Source organism: Eptatretus burgeri, chromosome 10 (genome assembly GCF_056783735.1).
Source record: "Eptatretus burgeri isolate ZD-2024b chromosome 10, Ebu_testis_v1, whole genome shotgun sequence".
Classification (NCBI taxonomy): domain Eukaryota; kingdom Metazoa; phylum Chordata; class Myxini; order Myxiniformes; family Myxinidae; genus Eptatretus; species Eptatretus burgeri.
Window position 1 is genome coordinate 49,557,431 of NC_140970.1, and position 18,824 is coordinate 49,576,254.

Consider the following 18,824-nt stretch of genomic DNA (forward strand, 5'->3'; position numbering starts at 1 on the left):
CCTGTTTGACATCAAATATGAGGTGAAGTCAAAAGGTTTCTCCCTGGAATGATGAAAGAATTAATGTTCCAGTTAAAGTAAAACCTGGCACAGATGTTTGTCCTTTTCAAAGCAGATTCCAGACAGTTTCACACAATTTTCCCAGCGATGGGTGAGTTTCCTGATGGTATTGGAATTTTTTTTTTAAACCTGTTTATGGCTCCAAAGCTTTTTGAAAAGGGAAAAATCTCGTGACTTCCACTCCTCCCCCCGCCCCCTCCCCAATAGTCAATTCTCAATTAAAAACCCTACATACAGTTTTCCCTTACCGGGCGTAGTGGCGTGCGCCTGTAATCCGGCTACTTGGAGGCTTGGGTTGGAGGATCGCTTGAGGACGGGAGCTCTGCGCTGGGCCGCGCTATGAGAGGGTGTAGGGCAGCCCGGAATCATGGTGAAACCCAATCCTTATCCCTGTTTCGTAAGAGGCGACCAGGGTTGCGTCAGGAAGGGCATCCAGCGTAAAACCTATGCCAAATCAGTATGCGGATCATAACGGATGATCCGCTGTGGCGACCCCTAACGGAAGCAGCCGAAAGAAGAAGAAGAACAACAACAACATACAGTTTTCCCTTACTGTTCCAACACTTTCGAAAATATACAAATCAATGTACTGTGAAAATAAAAACTTAATGCACTTACTCCGATGATGATCAAAAGCTGTTGTGTTAATATCATTATGCTGCGTTATTATTCCCTCCACCGCTTGGCTTGGGATCCTCGGGGTTCTGAGTTCGAGCCCCACTGGCCACTGAATTCACATCAGGGGGGTTGACCATTATGTTTTCACTCCTATCTGTTTTTCTGTCTGTCTGTTCGCATGATATCTCAAGTTGTGCACAGATTCAGACTAAATGTGATGGACAGGTTGTGTGTGTGACATGGAAGAATTGATTCGATTTTTGTGAAGATCCGGATGCGGATCTGAGAAATTTTTGAGTGATTTCCCCCCCCCCCCCATTGAGAGATCTGGCCAAAAACGATATATAGCACGATATCTCAAAAAGTTGTGCACAAATTCGGACGAAACTTGATGGACAAGTTGTGCGTTTGACAGGAAAGAATTCATTTGATTTTGGTGAAGATCCGAAAATATTTTGAGTGATTCTTCACCATTGAGTGATAGGGCTAAAAACGATATAAAACACAGCATCTCAAAAGGTTGTGGACAGAGTCAGATGAAACTTGATGAACAGGTTGAGTGTGTGTGACAAGGACGAATTGATTCGATCTTGGTGAAGTTCTGTAGCCGGCTCTGGATACGAGAGTTTTTAAAATTTTCAAGTGATTCTTTACCCTTGATAGATGGGGCCAAAATTGAAACTGTATAGAGCACTATATTTTAAAAAAGTTGTGGACGAGTGATGACAAAACCATGTGGATGAATTGGTTTGGTGACAAGAACAAGCAGATTCGATTTTGGTTTGGGTCTGGATTCAGATCTGGCCTATGAGTGGGATACAAAACGTAAACTCTTTAGCTGGTGGAGGTATGTGCTCTACCAAGTGTCGTTCTGGTTTCAATATGTACCTCTTAACATATCCTTCCTCACACACTGCTGCAGCTAAATAGAAGGTTAAAGAATGGTATGAAGAGCTGCGTCCTTTAAATATAAGTTGGGAGACCTTTGGAAGGATAATGAAATTGTAGGTTGGCTTGCAGGAAAATTTCTGTGCAAATTAAGTCAAAGCATACCAGTGATCTCTGGGTTCACACTTTGTAAGTAGATGAATGCTCTTTCTCAAGATCCATTTCATGTCTTGTCCTCCACCAAGGAAAGCAAAGTGCTGTGATGTCCAAGCTTGGATGTAAAGTTAAACTCAGCTCTGTTGAAGTTCCAAAGGTGTTTTTCCTTGAGAGCGATCAAAAGAAAAGAGAGCTCATGGAGGAGTTTGTACATATGTTACATCCTTTACATGGACATTAAGCGACATTCGTGTACTTTTACACAAATTACGAGGATATGAGAAGACAATAGACAAATCAACATGGTGTATGAGATTCGAACCTGGGATCCCAGAAGCCTGATCTCTCTGCTCAGATGAGAACAATAACCAGGCCAACCTGATGTACAACCTCATGTGATCTTTTCGTACTTTCTTCATTTTCTCCATTAACAACTTTGAAATGCTACTTTATAAATACACCATTGTGTGCTAATATACCAATGTAAACCAATGTCTGACAGCTTTGGAGAACACAAAGCAATAATGATTACAAAGCAGCTATTAATTGCAGCAGATGTTCTGATAGTCAGAGCAAAACGACCATCTGCTCTATTTCCTCTGTTACATGCTAACAGTTTCATCAGTTGCTTGTTCAAATGGGTCATCAAATTTGTCAGATTGTGATTGTGGTACTCAAAGAGTATACAGTGTTCTGAGAAATTTCACATCTTAGGTGTATGTAATTTGGTAAGCCTCGAGGACAACCAGTTTTGAAAACCATAAGGATGATGAAATACCTCTGACTGGTGTCATAGTTCTTGGACATGCCTCATGTTAAGCCATGGGCTCAACTGCATTTAACCATGTTAGTTTACTTAGAAGTTTTAATATCCTTGCCATTCCCATACTCACATTTTAGTTTATTTATTTTATGTTTATATTGTTGTGGTTTTGGACGCCCGGTGAGAACGAAGAACCTACACATACAATAGAGCGAGTTATATCTTGGTATTCTGTTTAGCTTTTAAGTATATACTGTATTCATGTGAGATGATATGCTTTGTGAATATTTGGCTAGAAATCCTTGATGTACTTCTTCCTATTCCACATAACATGCCATTCGCATTCATTTCTCACATACTACGCATCAGCTACCGTCCCTCCACTAAATTGTCTTAACTCGCCAGCCACCGTTCGTTAACCCCCAGTCTCAACACCATACGCAGCCACCTCAGACTAGTTTGGTGAACACCTGGGTCCAATCGATCATCCTAACATAGAGAGCATGCCAGACCGAAAGGGCCAATCACCAGGTGTGACCAAGGGTCAGAGAACCGGAACACAAATCAGGTATGAGGGGAAGGATAGGTTGGCGGGCAGTCTCCTCCTATGGATTGAGGAGGAGGAGGGACGGACGCAAGGGTGGAGAGGAAGGGGGGACAGATACAATAAAAGGCAAGAGCGAACTGGCAAAGACCATGATGAGAAAGAGAGGAGACCGAGTGGAATGAACGTTCTGAGACACCAGCCCACCTCAAATATCTTGCGAATCCTCCTAGCGCATATCCTTCAACCGGCTTTCCTCCATGCTTTCTCTCTATATTCCTCTTTCTTTCTTTATTGTCCTCCTGCTTTCCACCTCTGTTCACCTCTTTATTCACTTTTCTCTCGTTCCCATGCTTATTTCCTACGAGCAAATACAACCAGTCACGTCACTGACAGGGACAATAATTAGGGGGAGGTTGGGGAGAAAAAGGGAGGGAGAGAGAGAGGAGGCAGGTGTTGGGTAAGAGGGGGAGGGGAGGCAGAGAGGATGAAGAAGGGGGAGGGGAGAATGAGAAAGGGGGGTGTGGGGAGAGCAACACCTCACCAAACTTGTTATTCACTGCAGGAGGTAGGGGTGCAAGAGAGAGAAAGACAGAGACAGACAGGCAGAGACAGCGAGACAGCGACAGAGGTGGGGAGGAAAGTGCTGTATTTTATTAGGAGGGAGCAGGGAGGGGACAGAGTGTGAGAGAGAAGGGTGGGGGGTGGGGAGGAGGAAAAAAAAGAGAGGTGAGGGTGGAGGTGGGGTTAGGCCTAAGTCACATTTGCTCTACGACGAGGATACGGTGGCCGTACGCCCTCTGAATTGACAGAAACGTGCAGCGGCCGCAGAGTTTCTGCGGTGGCCTCAGGGTGGCCCTACGCCGTTTGGCTATATTTTACAGGCCGTAGGGGTCGCTGTGGAATTATAACGCGGAGTTATAACTTTTTTCATTTCTACGTTCGCCGTAGCAATTCGGCAAGCTGAAACAAAAGAACTGGTAAAAAAAATGAACCCACTCGTTACGTCCGTCTGGCCGCACGATCGCCTTAGGGCCCCCCTGCGGTCGCTTTGCGGGCACCTTGTGTCTGCCTAGAAAATTATATGGCCGCCGCAGGAACGCCGTAAGGTCACCGTGCGACATCAAATCAAAGACCGCATGGCACCCCCACGTTTTCGGTCTCCACAATTTATAAATACGCCGTGCGGCTTCCCGAAAAATAAAAACATATGTGACTGCTACATTGTGTGACTGTGGAAATACTGCGGCCGCCCTATAATTGCTCGTGGCGTAGATTTTGTAGACCCCACCGCCGCGTGGCAAATGTGATTTAGGCCTTAGCAAAGAGAATTATGTGTGACGCTTAATGACCGAATATGAAAAAAAAAAAACATGTCAGAACAGCTGTACGCACAATGACACAACAGAGTTTTTAAAGTAATCCGCTGGCACATCTGCAAAAACTTTGATATCCCAGTTCCATAAAATTTGTGGGAATATGAACCAAAAGCAATCACTGAAAACATTGAAGTACTGCTCACGTATGACCTAATGATCCCATTGGGCATAAACATCAAAACAAACAAAACAGTGCAACCAGATGTCATACTTCGGGAAAAAAAAAGAGAAGAAGGCATTGCCAATTGAAGTGATAACACCAGTGATTTTGGACGAACGAAGCAGAAATCAAGAAAATGAACAAATACCAAGACCTCAAGAATTAAGTGAAAAGATCCTGGAAGCTGAAGAATACCAAAGTTGTACCAGTGATGATGAAGAACCTCACGGGAATGTAAAAAACCATCCCTGGGAATATTACGACAAACGAATTACAGTTGGAAGCTGTCTGGGGCACAGTGACGATCCTGAAGAGAGCCCTCGACACAAAACTTTCAGAACAGAAAACTTCACAGCTCGGTCCATTAATTGTGACCCCTTAGTGAAATGAAGGTGGATACTTTGAGCCCGCCCTGGGAGAACTCCATTCCACATTCTGAAACTCACATATGGAGATACCAATCAACACACACACACACACACACACACACACACACACACACGCACATACACACACACACACACACACACACAGACACACACACACACACACACACACACTGAGATCTGGCAGGTCTCTACTTCATCTCCTGAAACTCACTCACATGTGGAGATAGCAGACAACAACAGCAACTCGCGCACACACACACACACACACACACACACACACACACACACACACACACACACACACACACGCACATACGCACACACACACACACACACACACACACACACACACACACACACACTGAGATCTGGCAGGTCTCTACTTCATCTCCTGAAACTCACTCACATGTGGAGATAGCAGGCAACAACAGCGACTCCACACACACACACTCACACACACAGACACACACACACACGCACACACACACACACACACACACACACACACACACACACTGGTGGATACTTTGAGACCTGGGAGGGATCCGTTACACCTTCTGAAACCCGCATATGGATATAACCACACACACACACACACACACACACACACACACACACACACACACACACACACACACACACACACACACACACACACACACACACACACACACACACACACACACACACCACGTTCCGTTATGGTAATACAGTTTATATACATACACACACTCACAAATGTACACACACATAAAATACATAGAAAGAGCAAACAGAAATATTTACCTTTAAACAAAGTTCTTTGAAAGCGGAATTCAAGTGGGAAATTAGTGAAGTTCAATTGAAAAATATATCAAGGAACAGAATAGAAAATGTTGATCTATGCTCGATGCATTCACAACCAGATCACGGCAAACATGTGGTCGGACGGACCTGACTGTTTTCATATATGTATCGACGGCGAAGTGAGGGGTGGATTATATTCAAAGGAGATCGCACAAAAAGGTAAAACAAAACGATATCCTGACAAAAATAAAATTGCACCTTTTCAGCTGACGAGACACCCCCCCCCCCCTCCGAGGCACCAACCGCACGGCACCGCAGGGCCCGACAAAGGCGGAAATGTACGTCTGTCTAATCGATGTTCCATTGAGAGCACAGGCATTTTACTGAAATGAACAACCAAGCAGCTTGGAGAGCACTCGCCAAATGGCTTAAGCACTCAAACAAAATGGTTGATAAGAAACTGCTCGTTTGGCATGCGATTAGCAATACATTAAGCATACACCTCCAGGAGACGCCGGGAATATCAAATATGTCTGAATTGGACAAATGAACACTTTTCTTGGAGTCGGAACTGCTTGTAAGTTTCATTCCAGAGCTTTAAGTTTTGTAATTCTCCTTAGTTTAAGAGATACTTGTGGTGATCACATGTGCAGAAATGAAACAAAGCAACAAACGCTGATGTCTCAGGGTGTTTATAAGCATTGCAACGCACCCAGCGATTCATAGCTATGATGAACAGGCATTCGATAATATGAGTGAGAAAAGTGAAAACAACAACTTTATCGGTGAGAAATCGTTGTGGCCTGTCCCAAGTCGAGGCATAGTTGAGCAGGCCAAAAAAACATGGCGGCTTCAGACCCCAGCGAAGTTACCCAGGAAACACCGAAAGACCCAGAGAGTGAGGTGGCCAAGGATCGCCTGATGAAGGATATAATTCAATAAAGCTTTTAATTATCTTCAAAAGGGGTGTTTTAATTAACGCAAACATCCAATCCTGCTGCCCCATAGAAGTGTCGATCAGTGTAAACCTGTCCTGCTGCCCCATAGAAGTGTAGATCAGTGTTAAACTGTCCTGCTGCCCCATAGAAGTGTAGATCAGCCAAACTTCAGAGCTACGGGGATGGGCTTTATGCAACATTTCCTGTCTTGTCAAACATCACCTCTGTGATCAAGATCAATATACAGTAAGGTCTCCATAAAGTCCTTCTGCAACTTTGAGCTTTTGTAACTTTTGATGTACACATGATAAAAACAAACTGTAAATGGCATATGAAAGCATAGTTCATAAAGTTTTGGTGAGGTTCATGATGTTAATAATGTTGTTGTTATTGCTGTCGTTAAATCCACAATTTCCCTGGGTTTCTTGATGAGTTGGCATTTTCTGATGAGGCAACTTCTACATCAATGGTAAAGTCAACCACCACAATTACCACATTTGGTTCCCAAACTAAGATGATTAAATCTTTCACATATCATCATCGTACCAGCAAGTCTAAGCTTCCTGCCATGATGCTTTGAATGTGCGACGGTTCTTCAATGATGTTTTCCCAGACAAGTGGATCCGTAGACGTGGACCAATTACTTGACCACCTCCTTCGCTTGACCTGTCCCTATTGGACTACATTCGATGGAGCAATGTAAAACTATTGTTGACTCATCAAAACCACATTATTTGGATGAACTTAAGGCTACGATCACTAATGCAATTCATCAAGATACTCAGCTGAACTGGATAATGTTGTCAACAAGTTGGTAAACAAGATTAAACGATGTATTATGAAAGATGGTGGGTATGTTGAAATCTAAATATTTAAACTGTATTGATTAAAAACCTTATGAATTATCATTTCATGCAGCATTCATAGTTTGTACCCATCATGTGTTCCTCAAAAGTTATAAAAGTTCAAAGTAGCAGAAGACTTTATGGACATCCTGTATTTGAGATCCCTGTCCGAATGTCACTGATCTCTCCATTCATGTTGCTGCTGTAGCTCTAGACATTGTATGCTCAACAGAAACGTTCCAAAAACAGGATGTCTCCTACTCCTCGATTTATTTCCCTGGCTATTCTCTCTTTTCCATTTTGACAAGCCTTATCCCCATGCCAATGGTGGTGTTGCTCTCAAGAGCTCCATTCCTCACTGTCCCTGCTAATTCCTCATAGGCCACTGACTACCTCTGGTTGCACATTTCTCTCTGTAAAGAACCATCCACTTAATAATTATCACTCAATATTTGCCTATTCCTACTAACTATGCTGACTCACTTCTTATATTTGAAGACTTCAATTGCCACCATGCCAGTTTGTGCAAACCAGGCACAGTATTGTGATGAAGTCCTTCTGCAATTCCAAGTCTCTGACCCAATCTGTGAACTTTTCATCCCACATCTCTAGTAACACTAAACATCCTCCCTTCTGGACATAGTATCGTAAAAGTATAAACCTTCCATCCAGCTTACCCTGATCCTGCTCCACCCCTCTTGGCTCATCTCACCATGTTATTGTCAAAGTAGCCATATCTCTCCAGCTATTGTTAGAGAATGTTCTCAATGCTGCAGAATCTGGCTATTGTTAGAGAGCATTCTCAATGCCACAGAATTTGGCTGTTCACAAAGGCCAACTAGCAGGGACAGTAATCTGGCCTCTCACAAAACGACTGAGTTACAATCTCTACTGCATCTGATATTGGGTATGCCTGTGAATACTTTCACAAATCTCGCTCTCTCTTCTCTCTTCTTCTCTCTTCTCTCTTGTCTTCTCTCTTGTCTTCTCTCTTGTCTTCTCTCTTGTCTTCTCTCTTGTCTTCTCTCTCTCTCTCTCTCTCTCTCTCTCTCTCTCTCTCTCTCTGTCTCTCTCTCTCTCTCTCTCTCTCTCTCTCTCTCTCTCTCTCTGTCTCTCTCTCTCTCTCACCAGTTAATCCCATCCATCTGCAGCTATATTATCCATCATATCAAGTCTGGTGCACTGAATCATGTGGCAAGGCAATTGTTGTCAAGCAGCTTGATTTCTCAACATGGAAGGCTAACTCAACTGAAAGCAACTTTAGATCACTCTATAAGGTTTGCAAAAAGGGTGTTCATCCTTAGGGAAGTCAGAGAACATCAATTTGTGAAGCTCAGTGGTGAATTAAAAATCTGTTCTGCTGCTCTTGCATTCTCTCTCTCTCTCTCTCTCTCTCTCTCTCTCTCTCTCTCTCTCTCTCTCTCTCTCTCTCTCTCTCTCTCTCTCTCTCTCTCTCTCTCTCTCTCTCTCTCTCTCTCTCTCTCTCTCTCTCTCTCTCTCTCTCTCTCTCTCTCTCTCTCTCTCTCTCTCTCTCTCTCTCTCTCTCTCTCTCTCTCTCTCTCTCTCTCTCTCTCTCTCTCTCTCTCTCTCTCTCTCTCTCTCTCTCTCTCTCTCTCTCTCTCTCTCTCTCTCTCTCTCTCTCTCTCTCTCTCTCTCTCTCTCTCTCTCTCTCTCTCTCTCTCTCTCTCTCTCTCTCTCTCTCTCTCTCTCTCTCTCTCTCTCTCTCTCTCTCTCTCTCTCTCTCTCTCTCTCTCTCTCTCTCTCTCTCTCCTTTTCACCCTATCATTTGACCGAGGTCATCCTTCATTTGCTTGGAAATCAGCCAACATCACTGACATACATAAAAACTGATCCCCTTAACTACAAACCTATCAGCTTCTTCCAGCATCAGCATGGTCATGGAATCCATCATTACAGTTGTGAAATCATTCCTTTTCTCCAACAGCCTCATCTCGGATCACCAATTTGGTTTCAGATCAGGACACTCCACCTTGGACATGCTGCTTCTACTCACTCGACAATGGATGGAGGCCCTCAATATCAGACATGAGAACAGGGCCATCTCTCTGGACATATCTCAAGCTTTCGATCCAGTCTGACATCCCATCTTGCTCTCCAAATGCTCTGCCTATTGCATCCAAGGCCAACTCCACTCTTTGGTTACTGACTCATTCTCAATGTGTGTGGCTCTCAACGGAATCCTTTCTTCTCCTCTACTTGTCAAAGCTAAAGTGCCCCAAGGCAGTGTCCTGGGCCCAGTCCTATTCCTGATCTTCATCCACGATCTCTCTGACTCGAGAAAATCCCCTTATCTATTTGTTGAGGACTCCACCCTTTGCAGTGATATCCCTCATTCTTCAGATAGGTAGTCAGTAACCTCTTCCCTCTCTTAAAATCTTGATGGAATCATAACCTGGTCTGGAATATGTCTTTCATTCCTGAAACAACTCACACACTAACTCTCACTTTCACTCTCACTCTCACTCTCAGAAAGGACTGTATGGGAAATTCTCCAATCTACTTTCTTAACAATCCACTTCAAGAAGTCTCGTCACTCAAACTCTTTGGTCTTCCTAACAACCACAATATTTCTGGGGCAAACCACATTTCTTCGACATCCTCTGTCACGCAAAGTCTTTCCTTGGCACACCATGCTCAGCTTGATGCCATGGAAACCAAGGCTTTCAAGATCATTGGACTCTCCCGCTTTGAAGCTGAGTCTGTGGGCCGATCACTTTCCCATCTCAGACAGGTCGGTTGTCTCTTTCTTGTCCTGCCTCCTCTCTGGTCTTGCACCTTCTGCTGTTTCCATGCTTTATCCCCCCCACCCCCCAGGTTTCAGCATGGTGCATGCGGTCGACTGGCAACCCCTTTCTGGTAAATCTCCAAAAATCCAGGATCACTGCTCACCTTTACTCATTCGTTCTTTGTTTTTCCTGCCTGTAGAATGAACTTCCACATTCTCTTCAATCTTAACCATCCCTCCAGATCTTCAAAACACCTGTTCACCTCCATCTCAGATCATCCCCCATCCAAAATTCCTGAGAGTGTCCAAGTCTCCCTCTATTTTGTTGCTGAACCCTGTATGGGTGGTGTTTCCCCCAACTCTTTCTGCTGTTACTTTTGCTCTGTTGCTTCCTGATCTGTTTTGTGTTCTCACTCTTCCATGAGCCTTGACTGCATACAAAAAAGCTCAGAGTTCTGCTCTGCTCTACTGCCCACCTCCATGCTTCTCTTTCTTTCATATGCAGCACATTGCTGCGAGTATCATCATTGGCTGAGAGGTGTGGCTGTGACGCTGATGCAGAGCCCCTATCAGTTAGAGAATGAATTTGAAATTTGGTCAAGGTGCCAGCGACAGCTCACATACTCTTTGTGAAGGACACCTTCTTCTTCTTCTTCTTCTTCTTCTTTCGGCTGCTCCCGTTCGGGGTCGCCACAGCGGATCATCCGTATGATCCGCATCGTGATTTGGCACATGCTTTTTACGCCGGATGCCCTTCCTGACGCAACCCTGGTCGCCTCTTACGACACAGGGATATGGTACACCTATTTTTTAAGCGGGGTATACACCGGCCCAGTATACTGGTACTCATTTCGCCGACCTCGGAAGGATGACAGGCTGAGTCAACCCCCTGGTGTATTAATTCAGTGGCTCAACGGGGCTTGAACTCAGGACCTCTTGGATCCCAAGCCGCTGCCCTAACCACTGCGCCAACACCAGGCTACTCTCTGTGAAGGACACCACGGGATCTTTAACGTCTACCAACTAATGCCGACACATGGGATGCCCGGTTTAACATCCATACCTCCACCCTTTTGGTCCTCTTTTCTCACGTTTGTGGAACAGTGTTCCCAAGGTGGTTCAGTCACACTCTACCCTCTAAGGAAATTAAATTTACAAATGCCTGAGTAATTGTAGATCGGTTTCGAAATTTAATATATGGCATTTTATTTGGATGGTAGTGTTGGAGGCAGAAGTTAGGTTGGTGGAAGGTATGTATGAGGTCATGAAGGGAAGAGTTTTGGTTTGTCCTAAGATGTGAGAGATGTTCAGCATAATCATCAGGTTGGGATAGGGAAGCTCTCTCAGCCTGCTCACGTTTATCTTGGTGATGGGTTTGGTAAGCAGGAGGGTAAACATGAAGACTATTCTGGGGAATATGCTGCATGTGGAAGATCTGACTGTTGCAGCGGAGAGTAAGACGGAGATGCAGGAGGTACTGGGGAAGTGGAAAGAGGCATTCTGAAAACGGATTGAAGATGAGTATGGAGAAGACATAGGTAATGTGGGTCTGGCAGGAAAGAAAGGAATTTGATATCAGGTTAGAGGTGAAGAAGATCAGACAGGGAAATAGGTTTGAGTATCTGGGGGAGGATAGTGACCGGGGATGGTAGTTTGGAGGCAGAGGTGCAGAAGAGGCTACAGGTGGGTGCACATGCATGGAGGAGCGTGGAGGGATTAATGACAGACAGGAGAATATGAAGGAAATTTAAAAGGAAAGTTATGGTGCCTTGTGTAATGCCAGCCTACCTTTATGGTCTGGAGATGGTGACACTGACAGACACAACAACAGAGGCTGTAGGTTTGCGAGAACAACTGGGTCAGAAGGATTGTGGGAGTGAATAGGGTGGATAGAAGGAGGATGGATTAACTGAGGGAGGAGATTGGTTATCAGATGCGCTTGATGGGGAGATCGATTAAAAAAAAATCCAGCTGAAGGAAGAGAGAATGGCAAGGAAAGCGGATATGTTGTGGGAGCGAGGTAGGAGAAAAAGTCCACGGCTGATGAAATTGGAAGATTGTGTGAGGAGGGATATCAATAAGGTGGGGGCTAATTTCAATAAGGATATCAATAAGGTGGGGGATGAAAAGTTAAGGGCTAATTTCCACAATTATTAACCCATTTGTACACACACACACACACACACACACACACACACACACACACACACACACACACACACACACACACACACACACACACACACACACACACACACGCTCTTTTTGATCATAACTTGAATAATTTAACGCGATTTTCATGATATTGAGTAATATGGATCAATTGTTGAGGGGAACACATTTTCTTCATTTACACTCCATCCCGAAATGTTAAATGTTGAAGGTCATGGTCATATGGTGGTCTGAAAAAAATATGCCATCATTGCCATCATGTGATAGGCACATTGACTCAGCTTCATCGTGGGAGATTCCAATAATCTTGTAGGCCTTGGTTTCCATGGCATAGTCAAGCGGAGCAAGATGGGAGCAGGGCATAAAGCCCAAAGGGGAGACCAATACTCCATCAAGCTGCAGATGAAGGCCTGGTAGGTGGATAGTAGGATAGGAGTTCACATGTGCCAAAGAAGAAATTTGTGTCATGGAGGATGCCCAGTCGGCGACTGGCTTTGGAGGTCAACTTTGAAATGTGGTTTGCACAAGAAGGATCATGGCCAATAGTGAGACACAGGAGTTTGAATGAATGAATCTCCTCAAGAAAATTGTGGAGAGAGTAGTTTTTTATTTTTTTATTTTTTGTCTACATAGTCGAGGCAATACGAGAGCTAACACACAACGCACAACAAGGGGGGCAGGAGACGAGAGGGGCGGGAGAGGGAAGGACAAAACAGTGGGGAACAGGGACATTTGGAGATCTGTGGAAGGGAGAAGGATGGGGCGGGGAACACCAGGGACACAAGATGGACACCACAGGGACTTTCACGAAGGAAGGCAGGGAATTTGAAGGAGGTGGGTTTGGGATGGATTAACGGGGGTAGAAAATATCCTAGTTTTGGATGGGGGAAGATAAGTAGTGGTGGTGAACAGCTGTTTTGAAGACCTGGGGGGAATAATGGGATTAAAGAGAGTGTGGGAGTTTGTTCCAAAGGGAGGGAAAAAAAGAGGAATGATAGAGTGAAGGTGAGCAGTGAGTCGTGATTTTGGTAGTTTTACCAGAATGGGGTTGCTGGCGGACCTTGAGCGCCCTGCGGAAATATGTGGGGGACATATCACAGACAAAGCAGAGGAGAGCAACACCGGAGAAGAGACAGTAGAAGACAGAAAGACCACTGACCTGCCTGCGGTGAGAGAGTGAGAGGCCCAAAGACTCGGCCTCACTGCTGGAGATACCAATGACCCTAAATGCCTTGGTTTCCACCGAGCCGAGTTTCCACCACCGAGAGTTTCCACCACCGAGAGGTTTCCACCGAAGCCGAGAAAGGTGAGAGGGAGGAGAACCAGCCCAGAGGGGAGAGCAGCACTCCATCAGGCTGTGGACAAAAGCTTTGTATGTGGTCAGGAGCTCAGGTGGGCTGAGGAAGTACTTTGCACGATGGAGGATGCCCATTCGGCGACTGGCTTTGAAGGCCAGGTTGGAAATGTTGCTTTTCCAGGAAAGATCATGGCAGATAGTGAGACGCAGAAGCTTGAATGAAAGGACTTCTTGCAGGGGATTGTTGAGAAAGCAGATGGGGGGGAGGGGGGTTCCAACCAGTCCTTTCCGAGAGACATAGTGAAAGTGTGAGATTTGTCAGGATTGAAAGACATGTTCCAAGTGTTGGACCAGTTTGTGATTTTATCCAGATCTATAGAGAGCGAAGAAGCTGCTGCTTGTCGGTCTGAGCGATGACAGATGGTAGGGCAGAGGGTGGAGTCATCAACAAAGAGATAAAGAGGATTTACAAAGAGTCGGAGAGATCATTGATGAAAACCAGAAAAATAACAGGGCCCAGAACGCTGTCTTGAGGAACTCCAGCATGGACAGGAAGAGGGGATGAGAACTCCATTTAGGGCCACACATTGGCTGTGACAAGAGAGGAAGTCTGCAAGCCATGAGTGGAGATGGCCTTGGATACCATAGGAAGAGAGTTTGGTCAGCAGGCGAGGGTGCCAGACTGTGTCAAAAGCACGCGACATGTCTCAGGATATGGCTCTGATTTCATGTCCGGCATTGAGTACTTCCATCCATTGTTGGGAGAGCAGAAGCAGCATATCCAGCGTAGAGTGATCTGGTCTAAAACCAAATTGATCTGGTCTGAAACCAAATCAGAAGTCAAGTCATTGGAGAAGAGGAAGGATTTAATGTCTAAAGCGATGATGGATTCCAGAACCTTGTTGATGATTCGGAGAAGGCTGATTGGTCTGTAGTTGCAGGGTTCTATTTTTTTGCAGGCACCTTTTTATGCAGAGTGGTAATGTTTGCTGATTTCCAAGCAAATGGCAGATGACCTTGAGCAAATGAGAGGGTGAACAGAACAGAGAGAGGGTGAGCAAGAGCAGAGGAGCAGTTTTTTAGGACACGTCGGCTGATGCCGTCTTGACCGGTTGCAGAATCTGAGTCGAGGTTTGACAGCAAACTCTCCACAGGAAGATAGGAGGGTTTGCCAGATGGTCCTTTAAGAGAGAGGGATATAGTGAGAATGTAGGATTTGCCAATATTGAAAAACATATTCCAAGTGTTTGACCAGGTTATGATTCTATTCAGGTTTGAGGAGAGGGAAGAGGTTACTGACTACCTATCTGAAGGATGAGGGATGTCATGGCAGAGGGTGGAGTACCCAGCAATTAGTTTACGTGTTGTTGCCCACTAATCCAGACCTTAACCAAAATCTAATTGGTTTGTTCTTGTCATTTACACAACTCAACTACCAACTTTTGTCATAACCCATCCACAACGTTTTGAGATCTTGTGCTATATATCCTTTTTGTCCCTATCTTTCAATGGTGAAGAATCACTGGCAAAATGAAAAAAAATCCCATGTCCGGATCCGGATACAGATCTTCACCAAAATATTAATTTGGCCTTGTCACACACTCAACCTATCCACCAAATTTTGTTTGAATCCATCCACAACTTTTTGAAATCTATTACTCACAGACAGACAAACAAACAGGGGTGAAAACATAACCTTTCAATCGTAACTTCAGTCCACCTTTGGTAGCAGAGGTGAAAAGGGAGTAAAGTTTATCCGTCAACTGCATATATGAATTGAGACTCCATAAGAAATTTGGTTTGTTGGTTGCATCCAAACATCATGATGTAATGCTAATGGGTGCTTTTGTGTGGATCAAAGCAGATTTAAAAAAAAAAAAATCTGCCCAGGGCAGTGTTGCATTCTTTTCGAAAAATACCCAAGGATCTTTACAACCCCAAGTGAGTGCTATCAGACAGGATAGGTGGCCAAATTGCCCTTCTAAAAGAAGGCTCATTTATTGATAAATGTCCTGCCTTCGAAACGCCAAGGAGTTAGTTTATCATCGGGCCGGGAATCAATCCAGACTAGACAGCCCAAAGGTGAGGACACAACTTCTGAGTTAAACCGTCAGCTCAGGGAAGGGAGTGAACAGGAATATATGGAATGTCAGGAATGAGAGAAGAGAAGAGAAGACAAGAGAGAAAATTCTACAATTCACATTAATAATACGTAGATGAGGCATGAATGAAAGCATGATCAATCATGAATCTTTCGTCATGATTTACACCTGGAAGTCACATCAACATTCTCATCTCAGAAAGCTGCTGAGACAACCCGAGCGACTTCAAGATTTATTTTTTGTACATTGAAATCTCGGCTCACAGAAGAGCTAGTCTGTTCGCATTTGCCACGATGTGCAAAAGTATTTTACAAAACGATAGGAAGCAAACTGCCTGTTTGTTTACACGTCCCGAGGAAAACATTCATATCGTATTTCAATGCAGGAGGGTTCGGGTGTTATTGCAAGGAGCCTTATCTCATGCTCCTTCTGTGCAGCCATGATTCTCTTGCATTCAAAATTACAAAACTCAAATTCAAGGTCAAAGCTTGATTTCTTCTCATTTTCTGTTGGTTTGGTTATAATGGCTACATGAAGCAAAGGAGCCGCTCTCTTATAGCAATACAATTACTCTCGGTTGCTTTTGCTTTCACAGAATGCTTTCAAGAGATCATCTCAATGTCTCGAGTGGCCCAAAAATCACTTTACCATGTCAAAGCCCTTTGGTCGAGTAGAAATTATATATTATACGAGCAGAGGTACGCCCGAGAGAACCTTGTGTGGAAGGAATTTCAGGCAATACTATAATAATAATAATGTTACGTTTGTGGGGATGGGGGAGGGGGTGGAGAGGGGTTAGATATTACCAGAGAGCAGATAGGAATGTATAGAATAGCATGGTCCGTGTTCGAGTAGTTAGCCAATCTCGATGCAATAAGTAGGGACACGTCAGCTTAAGGAGTATCTTGTATGAATGTACACCATACAGGGGGTGGTGCATGGTAATAATTCATTTGTGATTATGGTTAAGGAATTGTGTGTAAAATCCCTTTGTAATGTCCCACTGGGTGGAATTGGGTGGCTTGGGGCTTTGCCAGGAAAGAGAGGAGGAGAGGGGCGAAGCCTGGATTGCCTCCAAGGGGTGGAGTTTTCTTTGCCCCGAGAGAAGAGGAAGGAGCCTCATGGGGAGGTTGGGTGTGGGAGAGAGGACCAATAAGTTCTGAGGTAAAACAGGAGAAATATGGCTGAGGAGAAAGGAGAACTGAGGAGCTTGGAGGAGAATCGCCGGGTTCTGAGAGAGTCTGAGGAGAGCTTTAAGGTGGCCATCCAGCCTACCTGTCTCTGCCATGTGTCCGTTTTGTCTGCTCGCTGCTTCGTCTCCCCATCATCTGCACGCCTCATCATGACTTGCTCGTCCCTCCTGTCTGTGGCTCCTTCAACGTACCCAGCACCCAGAGATAAGCCACCAGGTTTTTTTGTTCCCTTTCCCCATCGGTTATTGAGTCCAGAGTGAGGCGCCTTCGTTTCTTTCGATTCAATTTTACCTCTGTATATAATTAATTAATTATTAATTGAATTTCTTTCCTTCCCCCTCAACCCGCCGTCGTATTCCTTTCATCAGGTCAATCTTCCCCTGGTTGTTTGTGGTTTGGGGAATAAAGCCGTTGGTTTTAAAAGAGCAAAGGTTCTCGCATTTCTCCTCACGACCCGCACGCGCATTGTCTGCCATAATTCAGAATGTCTCCACAGGAGTTAAAACCGTTTTTGTACATTGTGGTATTTTATCCTCCTGCCATGACGAGCTCAACGTTAGTTCAGCCGTTGATGCTACAATAATAATTTAACGATTAATATAACATATACAATATTGAAAATAAAATAACAGGTAAAACAGGCAATAATACAATACAATAAGGTAATACTGTTGTGAATCTGGAAGTCGTGAGCACTCAACATACAGGTCCTATAGAACAGTTATATCGGTAAGTACGTGTTTTTAGTTGGGGTCCCCGTCCCGTGTCCAATGGGTAATTAAATGTACATGCGCTGCGAAGTTACTTTGATAGTCAGGGTTTTCATTTATTTTTACGGCTCCTACATCTACAACTACAACAACGCCAGCATCACCCTCACCTTCACCTCGCTTTCTCACGCCGACGCCATGGTGGGCGGAGTTCAAGGAGGAGCCTCGCGGCGCCCATCGACCAATCAGCATGCTACGGGTGGGGTGGCCGCCGCTCAGCCAATCAGACCCCGCGATGGCGAGAAAGGCAGTCCGCGTGACGTCACCACGCCCCCGGGCCAATCGACGGACTTGCCATTCGTTTTGGCCAGTGACAGGGTGACTAGCGATTCTGCGCGCCAAAACCGTCCAGTGAGGGAGAGTGGGGAGGGCGGAAGCATCACCCCCCCCCCCGAGACAGGGTGAATAAGGGTGCGGCGCGGTTGGTGAAAAAGAGCTTGAAGATCCTCCTCGTGAAGAACCACAAGGGTTGTGCGCCGTGTCTCTGTGGGTGAACAAAAGAGCTTGAAGATCTTCCTCGTGAAGAACCGCAAGGGTTGCGCAATGTGTCTCTGTCAGTCAACAAAAGAGCTTGAAGATCCTCAGAAGGGTGAATATACTGATTCTGGCTCACTTTCCCCCATGTTAATGAATGGGGGATTATCAGCGATTCATATTTTTTTCCCTAAAAAATAAACCCCCTTTTTATCCCAAAGTATATTTATTTGTCTCCCCTTTTAACCTAGGGACACTTTTTTCCAAATATCCAATGCATATTGTTTAGCTCACTCATTGAACCTATAAAGATTTGTTCATTCTCAAATTCCTTCAATAGTTTCATTTTCTTTGCACAATAATCCCCATCTAAAATATTTATAAATAAAACATTTGAATCTTTATATTTTTCAAGATACCCCTTTTGTGTTATTATGAAATGATAAACTTCTCTTTATGTTCTCATCTGACTAATTCCTGAGTTGCATATCATTTTGAGATTGTAGTGAATTATTTTTCCATTGTTCAATTGATAACCATCAAA

At 44.6% G+C, this 18,824-nt stretch overlaps 1 pseudogene; it reads left to right on the top strand.

Moving 5' to 3' along the window:
- The first annotated feature begins 306 nt into the window (after window positions 1-306).
- Window positions 307-447, top strand: LOC147018522 (signal recognition particle RNA; annotated as a pseudogene).
- The last annotated feature ends 18,377 nt before the right edge of the window (window positions 448-18,824 follow it).